Consider the following 18,637-nt stretch of genomic DNA (forward strand, 5'->3'; position numbering starts at 1 on the left):
AAAGAAGGAAAAGGATGAGTTTGACAGTGCAGGTTGTGGTGTTTTTCCAAATGAATGGTATGATGGTGTTTTATTAGATGGCAGCTAAAAAGCCTAAATGTGAGCCTTGATGGGTATTATTATTATTATACAGAATTTATATAGCACCAACATTTTGCGCAGCACTTTACAATGTGCAAACAGTACAGTTACAATACAATTCAATCAGAGTTAGAGGACCCTGCTCGTTTGAGCTTACAATCTAAAACAGAGGGTCAAGTGCTACAAAAGGTAATAACTGTGTGTGTGGGGGGGGGGGGGGGGGGGGAGCTAATAAAGAAAATTAAAGTACAGTTGTTAGATGGATGTAGAATAGTGTGGCTTTGGCTACATGTGCTGCACACAGCAATTGAGTTTTCAGCAAGTGCTGCTGAAAAAAAAGACCCAGATTGGAGATATTCATATATAAGCTGCACGGCTTCACTGCTGGTTTCCCTTATCCAAGATGGCGACGCAAGCACCAGAGAGCCAATTCAAGAATTAGCTTGGGTGAGGACACTGCTGGATGCCTAGACAGGTAAATTCCCTAATAGTATTTGTAGCTGCTTACTTTTAACTTGGGGGGGGGGGGGGGGGGAGTAATCCTCTTTAAGCTGGAGTGTCCCTAGTTAAAAATTTAGTGGGTAGTTAAGGTGTAGTTCAGGATATTAATTGTGTCTGCCTACTGCTGGGTAGTGTTCTCCGGGAAATACAGCAAGAAGGAACAAGTATTAAGTTCTGAATATTTATTTTCTCTCCGGCCAATCACCAGGTTTGATGCCAGAAACACATGCAAGAGAAGGAGATACGTATTTGGAATGACCTTCTAGAAGGGCCTTTGCCTGGAGAGGATGTCAGTGTGAAAAGAAGTTGTCTTTGCCTCCTTGGATCCTGTGAGAAGAGGAGGTCATCACCTCCCAGGCCTGTTGCCTGGGGAAGGTGTTAGTGGAAGAAGGGCCTGAGCCTTGGCCTAAAGAAGCAGAAGTTAGGATGTGTCTTGGGGCCTGCTTGAGGGTACATCTAGGAAGCAGAAATCAGGAAGATGGCTCCATGTGTGGAGCATCTTAGGAGGAGGCTTCTCTACTGAACAGTGTCCTGGAGAGCTGGGTAAGGGAGAGTGAGGGGGGCAGGTTTGTTTTCCCCCCTCCTCAAAAAAAAACTTTGAGCATCAGCCGCCACTGGTATAATGTGTTTTTGGTATGTAGATAATAGAGATGTGATACCCAGAACAGACTAAATATTCAGTCTTTTTCTGTCAGTTGATTAGTTTTAAATAAAAAAGCAAATCATACACAAAACCTAACAAACAGTAATGCCAATAATTACTTTTCATTTTTGAATTCACCATTGACAATAAAATAAGATCTACAATAGCCGCAGAAGTCTTTCCATCACCCACCTTGCGGGTTGCCTGGTGGATAACACCAGACATTATTATTATCCCTGTGAGCTGTATCTAGACACATCCAGATGCTAAATATCACAAACCAACACAGGTGCTTGGTACAAATTTTTAAGCTTCAAGTATTTCTGGAGCGCACTTCAGCTAAAAGGAATTCCAGGTGCACATAATCGAGTATTTTGCAAGTTTACTGTAGATTTTTGCTCACTGGAAAAATCCTTCAATTTGATTTCATGAAGTCTTTTGCTCTAACTAGATGTTTTACACATATGTGATTCAGCCACCTGGTGCAGGGGATTGTACAGGAGGTGCAAATCTTTCATTATTCAGAAGCTGAGACACAATAACAGTGTGGCGGCAGGATTGGAAGAAGAGATTGAGTGGGTTGTTGGCATCCCTAAAATTTGTTCTGCAATAGTGACTTGTGAGAGAATACTTGAAAAGTCTTCTGCCTTCCGCAGTATATGTGACGCTCCTTTACCACGTTAGAGAAGACTTGGCTAGTGGTGAGTACCATAGCAAACTGGTATAATGTCAGCTACCTGCATTTTTTAATATGTGCTACATGTTTTCTTTATTTCTTGCTAGTCTTTTGGGGAAATTGACCTGTAAAGAGAGGGATGGAGGCAGTATAGGTGTTGCTAAGCAGAGACTCTTTGTAGCTTTGGACACATACAGCCATTTCCTCGTGTTCTACATTAGCGTCCTGGTTATAAATCTAAAATAATTAAAATAGCATGCTTTGCAGAAAGAAGTCAGTGTTCATTTATGCCTGGAAAGAATAATTTCTAAATACAGTACAATACTCAGCCACACATGCAGTGTTTTTGCTTGCTTTTTCCGTGTCTATGCCTTAATTTAAAGGAGAAGTAGGGCCAACGCTCTTTTGGACATTCTTCTACTGTGGATCAGAGGAGTGCACTTAGTTCTGCACTCCTGTGAGCCAAATGTCACTCAGTCGATCCAGGCTCTGGAGGGATCCTGACTTTAATGTTGGGATCCACCCCAATGCCTGAGAAGAACCGGTGAGTTTGTTATTTTGAAATCCCGCACATCTCTTTTAATAGCACTTCGGTAACAAACTGTAAATGAACTACAGCATGATTCCTAGTGTAACCTAATTAATGAAGCTTGATTTATTTACGTTGATACTGACAAATCCGAGGCAACCAGGTACTTACTAGTCAATTGTTTAACAGAATGAAGTGTTCAGATCTGCAAGAGCTGAAATTTCATTGCGCAACTGTTTGGCTTCAGCTCTGGTAAACAAAGCATACTAGGATGACCAGATGTCCCCGGTTTCTGGGGACATACCCTGAAAAGTGTCCCCAGTTAAAAAAAAAGTGCATCTGTACAGCTTTAATAATGGCCTCCCCAGCATGCACAGCTGTGGGGTAATCCTTCTTAGCAACATTGCTGTGATTGGCCTGGAGCAGAAGGTGGAAGGGGAGGAGACACCAATGGCACTTTGTGACATTAGTTTACTGAATAGGTTTGTGACTCATTCTGTTGGCACCCACCTCTAAATGCAGCCTGGGACATTGGGACATTGAGAAGCACTTTGCTTTACTTACTTTTGATCACTCTGCCTGTACTCTCGACCCAGACCAAAGTAGGTTTAAGTGTTATTATATCATACCCTTTTAGGTCCAGTCAACTGTTAGCACAATTTTACCACACCCCTAGTGTGCTTTGCGTGCGGCTATCACCCTGCACCCCCTGCTGTGCCCCTGGTCCGACCCCAATAAAAGCCCAAATAGCAAGCAAATGATCTGCAAGTTTGAAAATGACTCGCTAAGCTATTGCTAGATTTGCCAGGCTTCACACGTTTGTTGAACAAGTCCACATTGCATGACTCCAGATCAACTTTCTTTGTAAACATTATGCAAGTCTGCTGCAAGTTATGGTTGAGTTATGTTGTGCAATAGTCATCCAACCACAGGGGTCACTGTGACTTGCATTGCTCTTGCTACAAAGAGAGGGATGGAGGCAGTACAGGTGTTGCTAAGCAGAGACTCCTTGTAGCTTTGGACACATACAGCCATTTCCATGCAAATTTGCTACAAATTGGAAAAGTGTCAACTAGAACTTGTGTTTCAAGTGCTCTGCAAGTGGACAAAGTGCAGCAAGTTAATAAGACTTAAGCCCCGTACACACGAGAGGACTTATGTCCGACAGACTTCCGAAGGAGTTCCGTCGGAGTTCTGCTGGAATTCCGACGGAGTTCTGACAGACTTTTCGGCTGAGCGGACTTGGCCACACACGATCACAATAAACTCCGACGGATTCGAACGTGATGACGTACGACTCGGCTCGAATAAGGAAGTTCATAGCCAGTAGCCAATAGCTGCCCTAGCGTCGGTTTTAGTCCGTCGGAGTAGCATACACACGAGCGGATTTTTCGAAGGGGACCGGGTCCGGCGGAGTTCCTTCGGAAAAATTTGAAGCATGTTCCATATTCTAAAGTCCTTCGGACTTTGGCGAGTCAAAAGTCCGTTGCAGCCCACACACGATCGGATAGTCTGACGGACTCAGTCCTTCGGACTTTGGATGTTGAAAAGTCCGCTCGTGTGTACGCGGCATTACAATTCAACACTGCCACAAATTTGTGGCAAATTATCCTTGCTATCTTGGAGTGGGCATGGTCAGCAGGGTGTCCCCGGATTTAATTTTGAAAATCTGGTCACCTTAAAATATACAAATTTTGGGGATTGATTATGTGTTAGGCAGAAATATAAAGCAATTATGGCTCTAGAATACAGATGTCCTTTCCAAAGATAGTTAAAACTCACCTCTCCCAACACTCATGCCACCAAACTTCACTTGATAACTGAACAGTCTTCAGAATTCCACCATTTCAGAGTGTTGGAACCTGGTGGTTTGATCCACGCCCAATGAAATGTTGGAAGAGAGCTAAATAGATATATGATAGCAATATTATAAATATATATTATTAGTATAATACTAGGCACAAAGGGTCTTTTAAAAAAAAAAAAAAATGCTGTAAAAATGTGTATCATTTGTACAGCTGTCGTCAGGCATGTACTGGCCATCGGGACTACAGGGAGTTTCCCGGTGGGCCGATGGCTTAGTGGGCCACTCTGATGTAAGGGGGCTGGTGATGGGACACTCTGATGTAAGGGGGCTGCTAATGAGACACTCTGATGTAAGGGGGTGCTAATGAGACACTCTGATGTAAGGGGATGCTGATGGGACACTCTGATGTAAGGGTGCTACTCACGGGACACTCTGATGTAAGGGGGCTGGTGATGGGACACTCTGTTGTAAGGGGGTGCTGATGGGACACTCTGATGTAAGGGTGCTGCTCATGGGACACTCTGATGTAAGGGGGCTGCTAATGGGACACTCTGATGTAAGGGGGTGCTGATGGAACACTCTTATGTAAGGGGGTGCTGAAGGGATACTCTGATGTAAGGGGGTGCTGATTGGACACTCTGATGTAAGGGGGGTGCTCATGGGACACTCTGATGTAAGGGGGCTGCTCATGGGACACTCTGATGTAAGGGGGTGCTGATGGAACACTCTGATGTAAGGGTGCTGCTCATGGGACACTCTGATGTAAGGGGCTGCTCATGGGACACTCTGATGTAAGGGGGCTGGTGATGGAACACTCTGATGTAAGGGTGCTGCTCATGGGACACTCTGATGTAAGGGGCTGCTCATGGGACACTCTGATGTAAGGGGGCTAGTAATGGGACACTCTGATGTAAGGGGATGCTGATGGGACACTCTGATGTAAGGGGATGCTGATGGGACACTCTGATGTAAGGGGGCTGGTGATGGGACACTCTGATGTAAGGGGGCTGCTCATGGGACACTCTGATGTAAGGGGGCTGGTGATGGGACACTCTGATGTAAGGGGGATGCTGATGGGACACTCTGATGTAAGGGGGCTGCTCATGGGACACTCTGATGTAAGGGGGCTAGTAATGGGACACTCTGATGTAAGGGGATGCTGATGGGACACTCAAAATGTAAGTGGGCCGGTCTGGATGAAGTCCAGGGCCAAATTTCTGTCCCAGTCCAGCCCTGGCTGTCGTGAATAATCCCTGTAATGTATCTAATATGTTTATTTACATTATGGCCACTAGATGGAAATCATAGGAAATAAACATATTAGCCCTTGTACACACGGTCGTAGATTCCGACGGAATGTTTCCTATCGGACCGCTTTGTCGGATATTCCGAGTGTGTGTGGTCTGCATCGGACTGTTTCCGTCGGAATATCCGACGGACCAACTTTTCCAACTTGCAAGTAAAATTTTCCGACAAAATGCTCCAATCGGACATACTCCGATCATGTGTAGCCTACTCCGACGAACAAAGTGCCACGCATGCTCAGATCAAATTCCTAGACCAAAGCTATTGGCTACTAGCCTGAACGTAGTCCTGTCGTAACGAAATAACGTCATCACGTTATGTACAATCGGATTTTCGGACAACTGAGTCCGACCGTGTGTATGCAACGTCACTTCCGGACCTCTTCCGGAATTAATCCGTCGGAATAACTCAGACGGATTTGGTTGTCGGAATCTCCGACCGTGTGTACGGGGGTTTAGATGCATTTTAGGGATAATTCATGATGGCTGTGCTATGACATACGTACACTACATGTTCTATCAATAGACCCTAGAGATTTGTTTTTCATTAAAGAGTAACTCTAAAAAACATTCCCCTCTAGGTGATCAACATACATTACAAAGACTTTAACAAACTTTGTTGCAGATTTCTACCTTATTTTATTCTGAAGAAATAGCTGTTTGTTTCTCTGTGTCCAAGTGAATCTGTATGGGAGTTTTCTAATTATCAGTTAGCTGCTGCACCTGCAGTGTTCTAATGAGGAAACTGGCAGGGTCTGCTTCCCTTTAGACATGATTTCTCCTTTGGAGTATGTCACCAAAAATGAAATTTGATTGGTATCTTAGTGCAGAATTCTGGGAAAATCAGTAAGCCAATCATGCAAGCAGTAAATTACATTTTCAGGGGGTATCCTGTACATCAGGGTTTCTCAACCCCTGGTACGCGTACCCCTGGGGGTACATGCACCATGGGTAGGGGGTACGCCCAATGCTGTGTTTCCTGAGTCCTGCACACATACAGTCCCCTGCGGCTTGCTGTAGCGTGTCACTGTGGCCCACCCTTCACACATGGATGGTTACCTGGTTCACAGCCGGGGATCAGTGCGGTGGGAGGAACAGCTGTGAGCACCAATCTCCCTGCATAGCTTTTTAGATGACAGCCGCTTCACCTCCTCTCCTCCCATGGCTGTCAGTTGAAAAGCTATGCAGGGAGATCTGTGCTCACAGCTGTTCCTCCCACCGCACTGATCCCCGGCTGTTCTGTGTCCTCCTTTGCCCCCCCGCCCATGTGATCTGGGTGCTCTTCCGGTCCCCTGTTCTCCTCCTCTGGCTCCACCCTGTGCCCCGCAGTCAGGATGGATAACGGAAGAAGGGGTCAATAAATATGTAATTTACTAACCCCTTCCTTTTCTCAATTGGACACAGTGAGCGATCGCTACACATCCCTGTATTCCCGCCTATCAGTGCAGCTTCATAGGTGCCACCTATCAGTGCTTCTTATCAGTGCCGCCTATCTGTGCAGCTTATCAGTGCAGCCTCATCAGTGCCGCCTATAATTGCCCATCAGTGCCTCCTATCAGTGCCACCTATCAGTGCAGTCCTCTCAGTGCCTCCTATCAGTGCAGCCTCATCAGTGCTGTCTCATCAGTGCCATCTATCAGCACCTTTCTCGAGACAGGGGTACTTAGGAATTTTTTTTAGACCTGCAGGGGCACTTCACCGTAAAATGTTGAGAAACACTGCTGTACATCATCTGTGCACAGAATGCCTTCAGGTAGCCATATTGCATTGCATTTTACAGAAAATTACAGAGCTGTAGATTAAAAGGGAAAGGTAATTTTTTAATAAAATTCAATTACAATATGATATGCATTGCAATTGTATATGCCATATTATTTTTTTTTTTAATCTGCTACATTTTTTTACCTCAAATGTATAGTCACCCTTTAAAAGAGTCATGCAAATAAGAGAAAGGACTTTTAAACCAATCTAATTAAAACATGTACTTTTTATTTTATTTTGATTATAGCGTTTCTTAAATGTAATCCATAAAAAGTCTTCTAGTGGATTCTGATAAGACTGCCCACACTCAGACAGACTGCTAATATTTTTAAATCAGATAATAATCTCCCATTAAACTGGTGTTTGGTAACTCAAGCAGATAATCAAGGCATTTTTAATCAGCTTTATTTGGTCACACGTCATTATAAAAAGCCAGGCTGGCCCAGCAGATCAAGCCTTTTGCTTCTTGTTTCTTAAATCTGCAGGAAGGGGAAAGCAGTTAGATTGCCTGATCTGTGGTGTGATCCTTCTTAGGTACTCTTCAGCATGTAAGTACTATAGAGTTCATCCTTCAATTGTGTCTTTCTTTATATGTTTTATTAGGCATCTTTATGTGCCGCAAGAACACTTTTTACTGGTTTGCCCTAAAACTACTTTATCACAATGGTTAACATAGTATCAAAAACATTTTGTGTTGGCTTTGCCTACTATTTCGTTCCTTTAATTTTCTAGCCTTTTTCAGATTTGTACTTACCGGTACCTCTTACCAGCAGCCATTGTTTACAGGCATGTTCCTGAAATCTTTCCATTTCCTGCGCCTGTGCAGTTAATCTCCACAGACTTGATAGGCCATATTCCAAAGGTTTAGTTATGGTTTTAGTCAAGGCCATGAGGCATAATATTTATTGACAGTCAGCAATTCAAATGGTAATAGAACTTATATTGTACGACTTAAGGACCATGCCATGTTTAGGTAGATACTGTAGATACTAGACATATTTAGTTAAGCAAAGTCAGGTACAAGGAGTATCAGGAAATTGTGTGAATATTGGCAGCTAAGTTGAGGTTTTTCAGTACCGACCCTGTTCACAGTATTTCATCGTGGAAACATTTTCGTTTGCGTTATTGCATTGCATTGGCATTCATTTCCTTCATAAATTATATGATTAGCACAGGCCTGCGATAGGAATGTGGTAACTGACAAATACATTTCATTTCCAATAATATGATTAACAATGGCTTCCTGCCTTTGATACCCAGGTTGTTGTTGCCATATATAGGATAATACACTTTTCATTTAAAATGCCTTAGGAGAATTAAGTATATAGCTAGTGTAATGGATCTCTGTCGCACTCCGCATGAGTGCTTTTGTCAGTACACAGCTTCCCTTCCTCCAATCTGGATCTTCAGATATCATATTTTACAGCCGAATATTGTAACCAAGATCCAGATGAGACTAGCTCAGATACACAGCTTTAACATGGACTGTTTTTTTTTTTTTTTTAGATCTCACACAAATATATACACCAGAATAACAATGCAAACAGTGATCTCCCCCCTCCTCAGCCTAGTAGGCAACAAACTATAATAGGAGTGAACTGTCCAGCTCCTACTAAGTTTTAGAGGCCTGTGATCAGATCTTTATATATATCCTGGGAGAGATTGTGGATAAATATTACTGATATATTTAAGTAACCACCTTCTCATTGTCTATTAAACAGCTGTCCATAATTTTTCTCATTTACCCTGTGCCCCTAATAGACACAGGGTCACTTAGGCATAGGAGGTGCATGGGGAGCTAAAACAAGGGTTTCCCAACCCCAAGAGATTCTGGGTTCCACGGGCCCTCCCGTCACAGCTAGCAGCACTATGTTTAAATGTCAATGCAGTGCCTTGAAAAAGTATTCATATCCCTTGAAATTTTCCAAATTTTTTCATGTTACAACCAAAACTGTAAATGTATTTTATTGCAATTTCATGTGATAGACCAACACAAATTGGCACATAATTGTGAAATGGAAGGAAAATGATATATAGTTTTCAAATTTTCAGCCCCCTTTACTCTGATACCCCTAATTAAAATCGAGTGAAACCAATTGCCTTCAGAAGTCATCTAATTAGTAAACACGTGTGTGTGTAATTTATTCTCAGTATAAATACAGCTATTCTGTGAAGCCATGAGGCGTTTGTTAGAGAACCTTAGTGAACAAACAGCATCACGAAGGCCAAGGAACACATCAGACAGGTCAGGAATAAAGTTGTGGAGAAGGTTAAAGCAGGGTTAGGTTATAAAAAAATATCCCAAGCTTTGAACATCTCACAGAGCACTGTTCAATCCATCAGTCGAAAATGGAAAGAGTATGGCACAACTGCAAACCTACCAAGACATGGCCGTCCACCTAAACTGACAGGTTGGGCAAGGAGAGCATTAATCAGAGAAGCAGCCAAGAGGGCCATGGTAACTCTGGAGGAGCTGTAGAGATCCACAGCTCAGGTGGGAAAATCTGTCCACAGGACATCTATTAGTTGTGTACTCCATAAATCTGGTCTTTATGGAAGAGTGGCAAGAAGAAAGCCATTGTTGAAAGAAAGCCAAAAGAAGTCACATTTGCAGTTTGTGAGGAGCCATGTGGGGGATACAGCAAACGTGGAAGAAGGTGCTCTGGTCAGATGAGACCAAAATTGAACTTTATGGCCTAAAAGAAAAACGCTATTTGTGGTGGAAAACTAACACTGCACATCACCTTGAACACACCATCCCCACTGTGCAACATTGTGGTGGCAGCATCATGTTGTGGGGATGCTATTCTTCAGCAGGGACAGGGAAGCTGTTCAGAGTTGATGGGAAGATTGATGGAGCCAAATGCAGAGCAATCTTAGAAGAAAACCTGTTATGGTCAGAATTTCTGATAGAAAGTCTTTCCATCGGGAAAATTGAGAACATGCTCTCAAATTTTTGCTGGATGGAATTCGGCCAGCTAAATTCTGATGGAGCATACACACGGTCACATTTTCCGATGAAAAGCTCTTATTGGTCTTTTGGTGGCCGAAATTCCGATCGTGTGTACGCATCATTAGAGTCTGCAAAAGAGCAAAGCATATTTGTGTGTTAGAATGGCCCAGTCAAAGTCCAGACCTAAATCCAATTGAGAATCTGTGGCAAGACTTTAAAATTGCTGTTCACAGACACTCTCCATCCAATCTGACAGAGCTTGAGCTATTTTGCAAAGAAGAATGGGCAAAAATGTCACTCTCTAGATGTGCAAAGCTGGTAGAGATATACCCAAAAAGACTTGCAGCTGTAATTGCAGCGAAAGTTGGTTCTACAAAGTATTGACTCAGGGGGGCTGAATATAAATGCACACCACACTTTTCACATATTTATTTGTAAAAGATGTTGAAAACCATTTATCATTTTTCTCCCACTACACAATTATGTACCACTTTGTGTTGGTCTATCACATAAAGGGGGTTATTTACGAAAGTCAAATCCACTTTGCACTACAAGTGCACTGCAAGTGCACTTGGAAGTGCAGTTGCTGTAAATCCGAGGGGGACATGCAAGGATAATAAAAAACAGCATTTTAGCTTGCACATGATTAGATGATAAAATCAGTAGAGCTTCCCCTCATTTTAGATCTACCCCACAGATTTACAGCGACTGCACTTCCAAATGCACTTGTAGTGCAAAGTGGATTAGCCTTTCGTAAATAACCCCGAATATCTCAATCAAATAAAATTACGTTTTTGGCTATAACATAACAAAAAAAGTATTTGATCACCTGCTGATTTTGTACGTTTGCCCACTGACAAAGAAATGGTCTATAATTTTAATGGTAGGTTTATTTTAACAGTGAGAGACAGAATAACAACAAAAATATCCAGAAAAACGTATTTCAAAAAAGTTATAAATTGATTTGCATTTTAATGAGTGAAATAGGTATTTGACCCCTTCACAAAACATGACTTAGTACTTGGTGGCAAAACCCTTGTTGGCAATCATGGATGTCAGACAATGGCGACCAGGTTTGCACACATCTCAGGAGGGATTTTGTCCCACTCCTCTTTGCAGATCCTCTCCAAATCATTAAAGTTTCAAGGCTGATGTTTGGTAACTCGAGCCTTCAGCTTCCTCCACATATTTTCTATGGGATTAAGGTCCAGAGACTGGCTAGGCCACTCCAGGACCTTAATGCTTCTTCTTAAGTCACTTATTTGTTGCCTTGGCCGTGTGTTTTGGATCGGGGTCATGGTGGAATACCCATCCACGACCCATTTTCAAAGGGAAGGAGGTTCTCATCCAAGATTTGACGGTACATGGCCCGTCCATCGTCCCTTTGATGCAGTGAATTTGTCCTGTCTCCTTAGCAGAAAAACACTACCAAAGCATAGTATTTCCACCTCCATGTTTGAAGGTGGGATGGTGTTCTTGGGGTCATAGACAGCATTCCTCCTCCAAACACAGCGAGTTGAGTTGATGCCAAAAAAGCTGGATTTTGGTCTCTCATCTGACAACAACAGTTTTACCCAGTTCTCCTCTGAATCATTGAGATGTTCATTAGCAAACTTCAGATGGGTCTGTACATGTGCTTTCTTGAGCAGGGGGATCTTGCGGGCACTGCAGGATTTCAGTCCTTTACGGCATAGTGTGTTACCAATTGTTTTCTTGGTAACTATGGTCCCAGCTGCCTTAGTTTATTGACAATATTCTCCCATGTAGTTCTGGGCTGACTCCTCCCCATTCTCATTATCATTTAACAACTTGCTTACTGGGCACTTATAACCCCCCTCCTATCCAGACCAATTTTCAGTTTTCAGCACTGATGCACTTTGAATGCACTTTTTTTTATTTTGTTATAAAATTTTAAAACAGGTAATTTTTGTCCATCATTGATATACGCTGATGAGGCGGCACTGATGGGCACCGATGGGTGGCAGTGATGGGCACTGATTGGTTACACTGATAGGCAGCACTTCTAGGTGGCGCTGATTGGCATCACTGGTGGACATTGATAGGTGGCACTTGTGGGCATTGATAGGTGGTACTTTTGGGCATTGATAGGTGGCACTTGTGGGCATTGATAAGTAAATGAGGCATAATTGCCTCTTCCTTTTTGGGACCGATGTCCCTTTAAGATGAGTCGGTGATCTGCTTTTTTTTTCTCCACTGTCAGCGTGAGGAGAAAAAAAAAGGATCACTGAGCTTTTGTTTTGATCATGTGTCATTGGCTGACAGCTGATCACATGGTAAAGGGCTGAGACCGGGACCGGCCCCTTACTTGGATCAGTAATCACCCGAGTCTCAGTGACTCGGTGATCACAGCGAGCGCAGGGAGTGTGCACAGGGGAGGCCTTCATATGAGGAATTCAGATCCGCGCTGTGGCCGTCATTCGGCCATAGCGCGGATGTCAAGTGGTTAAACTCCATGAGGTGAGATCTTGCATGGAGCCCCAGACCGAGGGAGAGTGACAGTTATTTTGTGTTTCTTCCATTTGCAAATAATCGCACCAACTGTTGTCACCCTCTCACCAAGGTGCTTGGCGATGGTCTTGTAGACCATTCCAGCCTTGGGTAGGTCTACAATCTTGCCCCTAACATCCTTGGACAGCTTTTTGGTCTTGGCCATGGTTGAGAGATTGAAATCTGATTAATTGCTTCTGTGGACAGGTGTCTTTTATACAGGTAACAAGCTGAGATTAGGATCACTCCCTTTAAAAAAGTGTTCCTAATCTCAGCTCGTTACCTGTATAGAAGACACCTGGGAGTCATAAATCTTGCTGATTGACAGGGAATCAAATACATATTTCAATCTTTAAAATGCTAATCAATTTGTAAACTTTTTGAAATGTGTTTTTCTGGATATTTTTGTTGTTATTCTGCCTCTCATTGTTAAAATAAGCCTACCATTAAAATTATAGACTGAACGTACAAAATCACAAGGGGATCAAATACTTTTTTCCCTCACTGTAATTCAGATTTTACACCATGGATCTAGAGAGGTTAACGTAAGTGGACTGGAAACCCATTTACCCATTTGCCCCAAAGTTTATCAAAAATACTATTTTTTTTTAGACAAAGAAATATAAAATGTGTAACAAACGTTTAGCATGTTTAGGAATAACCAGATCACCAAATATTCCCAGGAGACAATTTTTTGGATGCAGAATGTTAGGAAGGCCAAAAACCAATGAAATAAAGTACCAACATCTCCCCAAAATCTTTGAACTACAGGACAAGGCCAAAAGCAGTGTAAAAAATCCCCAATATGCCCAAAGCCTCTAAAACACTCAGCAGTTGCACGAAGGTCCGTTCTATGCAACTGGGCAGGGGTCAGATGAGTATGATGAAATACTTATAATTGAATGATTCTATCTTTGGAGGAAATCACCAAGGTCTTATAAGTACCACTGAATTCAAACCAATCAGACTCCTCAAAGTGTATGTCCAAGGAAGAACACTTGGCCAGAGCAATGAAGAACCTAGGATTGGATCTACCATCAGGGCAGAATAATACTCAGAAAAAAGGTTTGTTGGTTCAGGGCATCTCAACAATTTCCCCAGAGGGGTAATCACCATAGTAATGCTCATCTCACATTTACCAAAAATCATCTTGATTATCCCCAAGACTTTTAGGCAAATATTCTATGGACCAATGAGACAAAAATGTAACTTTTTGGAAGGTGTGCGTTCCGTTACATCTGGCATAAAACTAATACAGCATTTCATAACAAGAACTTCATACCAACAGTCAGACATAGTGGTGGTAGCGTGATGGTCTAGTGCGGCTTTGCAGCTTCAGGACCTGGATGACTTACCATAATTGATAGAGCCCTGAATTGTGAGCTCTACCAGAAAATTCTAAAGGAGAATGTCTGGCCATCAGTTTCGTGACCTCAAGCTCAAGTGCACTTGGGTTATGCAGCAGGACAATGATCTGAAACACAGCAGCAAGTTTACCTCCAAATGGTTCAAACAAAGCAAAATTTAGGTTTTGGAGTGGCCTAGGCAAAGCCTAAACTTAAATCCAATTGAGAGCCTCCCTATCTAAGGAAATGGGAAAATTACCTTAGTCGGACCTTCTCAAAAGATCAGAGAGAACGTATTTTGTTCTTTGCACAACGCTCCTCAATCGCAACTGGGTTTCGGGAGGTTGGATTTAAGATCCTGACGCGTTGGTATAGGGTACCCACGCTCCTTCATAAGATCTACCCGTCAGTTACCTCCACCTGCTGGCATTGTCAACAACCTACGGGTTCGTTACTGCACGTATTCTGGACATGCTTGCGTGTTCGCCTCTTTTGGGACGCTTTTCGACGCATGGTTTTTAGACTGACAGACATTTCACTTGCAGACGATCTGGCGCAGCGCCTGCTCCACCTTCCCCCGATGTCGAGACGTCGATATCTTGATCCACCTCCTTAAAATGGTTGTAAACCCTTACAAACCACTTTGACCTACAGGTAAGCCTAGAGGTCCAAGAAATATCTCCTAAACCTACATGGTTTAGGAGATATTTACTAAAAGACAGTCACCGCTGTCTATGGCACATGCGACGTAGACAGTGGCGGGCAGGCACACTATCACCGTTAGCAGCATGCCGCTGCTAGCGGCAATATGCCGTTAGTGCCAGCTCCCGTGCGCATGCGCTGGAGTGACGTCATCGCTGCTCCGGTGCTGTGAAGAAGATGGACGCTCCATACTACAGGGGACAGCGGTGACATCGCTGGCTCCTGTGTTAGGTAAGTGACACATAATGGGCTACTATGCGATGCATAGTAGCCCATTATGCTTTACCTTTGCAGGGAGACAAAGAAGAAGTAAACCATTTACTTCCTCTTAATGCCGCTAAAATATGTATACTGCAAAAATGGAAATGCTTGGATCTCCCTTCAGTTGGTCAGTGGATAGCTGTGGTGAACGAAATTAATCTGATGGAACAATTGACGGCCACATTAAACCAAAAAGATGAAAATTCAATAAAACATGGTTTTACTGACACAATTTCCGATCCTCTCAAGATTATAACACCTTTGTGACCCCCTCGGTAGAGCCACTTTAACTGTGCATGTTTCCTTTTGCTTTCACATCCAACTACCCTCCCTCCCCTCCTTTTTTTTTCCAACCCCCCCTCTTCCCCTATGCCCTCACGTTCTTCCTCCCTCGATTTCTATTGATCCTGCTTTGGTTCTCTTCATATTCATGCTGCCTTCTCGGTCTTCTGATTTCTTTCTCATTATTTGGAAAACCTATTTGTGTGCACCTGTCACGTACCTTACAGCGGAGTCAGACTGCTGGGGGTGGCCTCTTGCACAGTTCTGGTCTCCACACCCCTGGAAGTGGGGACAGGGAGTGTTGAGGTAGCGAAAGGGTGCAGGTGCCTGCGGATTTGAAGATGAAGGCTTGAAGACACTGGGTCCTCATGGAGGAAGAGGTGTAGACTGGTCACCGGAGGTATTCAGTGGAAGCCAAGCAGGTAAGAGGAAAACGCTGCACGTCAGGAACAAGCAAGGTTGGCAACTGGCTGGCAACGAGGTACAGGAATGGAAGGCAGATACGTAGTCAAGGACGAGCAGGGGTCTGGTAACGTGCTGGCAGTGAGGTACAAAATCAGGAAGCCGAAGTAGGAAGTCCAAGCCGATGTCAGTAATAATCCAGGAAGTAGTAAGCAGGGGTGATCCAAAAGAATAGTCGAGCAAGCCAGGTAATCAGGAACAAGTTCACAGGTACAAACAACGATTGGGTATCTCAGGGACAAGCTGAAGATGATCCAGCACTGGTATCAGGTCAGGGTCCTGTTTATATATGGTGAGATGTGCCAGGATTGGTGGATGTGGTCCTGCGTCCGTGAGTACGCACATACGTTTGGTTGGCGTGAGTGCGTCCACGTGTTCATATTAGTGTGAGTGTGCGTCCGTTCGTTCCAAACTCGTTCGCCTCTGACGGGGACACCGCGCATGGCCCTTGGAACGAAAATAAACCTGCTGCTACACGGGGATGGACATTCACATGGTGAGTTCCCTGACAGCACCTGACTAGGGGGATAATAAAGTTTTACATTGTTGTACCATATCTTAATTTAGGTGAACTCGCGCTATTTCAAAAACCAACGGATTTGCTGTTTCCATATTGGTTGTTACTGCTTTGTTTTTGATTTATGCATATGCCTGTTCTACTTGTACAGAACATTGTTGTTGGTCCTGCTCTGCCCTGTCTGGTGTACTCAATAAAACTTTAAATGATAAATCCAATTGAGATGCTGTATCATGACCTTACACAGCCCGTTCATGCTGGAAAATCCTCCAATGTGGCTGAATTAAAACAATTCTGCAAAGAAGAGTGGCCCAAAATTGCCCCACAGCTATGTGAAAGACTCATTGCCAGTTATTGCAAAAGCTTGATTGCAGTTGGTTTCGCCAAGGGTGGCACAGCCATTTATTAGGTTTAGAGGGCATTACTTATTCACATAGCCAGGAAGGTTTGCACAGCTTTTTAGCCTTCATAAATGAAACCATCACTGCATTTTGTATTTACTTGGCTTATCTTTGTGTAATAATAAAATTGGTCATGTAAGTGTGACAAATATGAAAAAAAAAAAAAAATCAGAAAGGGGGCAAATTCTTTTTCACGGCATTGTATTTAATCCCCCCAGACGACCATCTTTGCAGATCTTTGCAGATCTGGCAAACAGTTCAGCTCACTCAAAGTGGGATTGAACCATAAGGGATTGTTGGGGGAGGTTGACGAAGTGGCCTTAGAGATACGGTTCACAGCAGTAAGGAAAAGTGAGAGTGACGTCCGGAGCATGTTAGTGCCACTTCCATGAGGTATTTGGCACCTATAAATGTCTCTATGAAGTTCCTCTAATGTCCTGTACACACGGTCAGACATTCCGACAACAAAATCTGTCGCTCAAAGTTGTCAGAAAATCCAATCGTTCAGAACGAGGTGACGTAAACCACATACGACGGGACTATAAAGAAGCCAGTAGCCAATAGCTTTCATCTCGTAATATATTCTGAGCATGCGTGGCACTTTGTCCATTGGAATTGTCTACACATGGCCGGAATTTAAACAATCAGATTTTGTTGTCGGAAAATTTTTGATCCAGCTCTCAAACTTTGTGTGTCAGAAATTCCGACGGAAAAGGTCAGATGGAGCCCACACACGATCGGATTTTCCGTCAACACGATCTGATCGCACATTTTCCGTCGGAAAGACCAACCGTGTGTACAGGGCATAACAAGGAAACAATAGCTACCTCAGTGGTTGTGCAAGCAGCCTTGGTGGGGTGTAGCCAATCATGAATATGGACTAATTGCAATGCTAAGTAATATAAATAGAATTAAGGAAAAGCAAGCCTTGATAAATGGGCTGGCAATTTCAAAATATCCAATGCAATTCTCATGTTTTTTTTTATTTGCCTGACAAGGAATGTCAGGCAAAATAGAGTCTAACCATAAGTAAATTTGACAAAATTTTAAAGGTATGTCTTTTGAGTTGCACAAAAACCTTTAACTCCTTACTCTTGTCAGGCAACAAAACTGGACTTGAACTCATTGGCATTCCAGCACAGCTTTATCAGATGGAAAACAATGCTGATCTGTTGCATGTGTTCCTCTTGTCACTTGGAAAAATCATCGAATGGACTCCACTTGTACCATTATGTGTGTGAGGACCTTCAGCTTCTAAGAGGTCAAAGCATAATTCCAGGAGATAAAACTGTACAAACCAGAGGCAGATAAAGATTGCCGCTCTAAGTATATCTGGAAATATGAGTGTCTATAAATATTTATATGAATTCAATTTTTTTGATTGTATTGATAGCAAATTAAATTATTTCTCTCTTGGAAATTTTGTAAAGCAATAATGTTTGTTATATGGCAATGGAGAAATAGAATGAATACAAACCTTTTCCCCTCTCTAGTACAGGAACTTCTGATTACTTGTTGTTAAAAGAAGGAGAGAAGTGAATTTTCCAATCATTATTGACATTTTTTTAAGACTGCGCTGGATTAATTTGGTATTTGTGAAGAAGTGTTCTACTATATATCCCTTCATGATCAGCATGCAAATTCAAAGCTATCTGATCTCATCAAGGGGAGAACTTGGCTAGCTGACATCCCACTGAGCATCTGATGTAATTGCAAGGATTTGGATGATCTAGGCAAACTCTCTAGATCAAAGAGAAACCGCTGGCTCTCTTTCCCTCTTGAAGCTTCTACTTCTTATCCACTCCTTTCTTATCACCGTCTCTCTCTTCTTGGGCCATAAAAAATGTTTTTACTCTGAAAGGCTTCTTCCTGGAAGGAGGGAAGATCTATTGATATTCAGGAG

At 43.0% G+C, this 18,637-nt stretch overlaps 1 protein-coding gene across 2 annotated transcripts in view; it reads left to right on the forward strand.

Moving 5' to 3' along the window:
- The window catches only part of LOC143934052 (germ cell-specific gene 1-like protein), a 102,380-nt gene that overhangs the window by 32,666 nt on the left and 51,077 nt on the right, over positions 1-18,637 (forward strand). The window contains exon 1 of one of the 2 annotated variants that reach the window (XM_077457319.1): positions 7,767-7,850. The exons of the other annotated variant lie outside the window; for it this stretch is intronic. The gene's annotated coding sequence lies outside the window, so the exon portion shown is untranslated. Of the gene's footprint in view, positions 1-7,766; positions 7,851-18,637 lie in introns of those variants that run through there. 2 annotated transcript variants of the gene reach the window in all.

This window comes from Lithobates pipiens, unplaced genomic scaffold (genome assembly GCF_037356315.1).
Source record: "Lithobates pipiens isolate NorthernLeopardFrog02 unplaced genomic scaffold, aLitPip1_a1.2 Scaffold_27, whole genome shotgun sequence".
Lineage (NCBI taxonomy): Eukaryota > Metazoa > Chordata > Amphibia > Anura > Ranidae > Lithobates > Lithobates pipiens.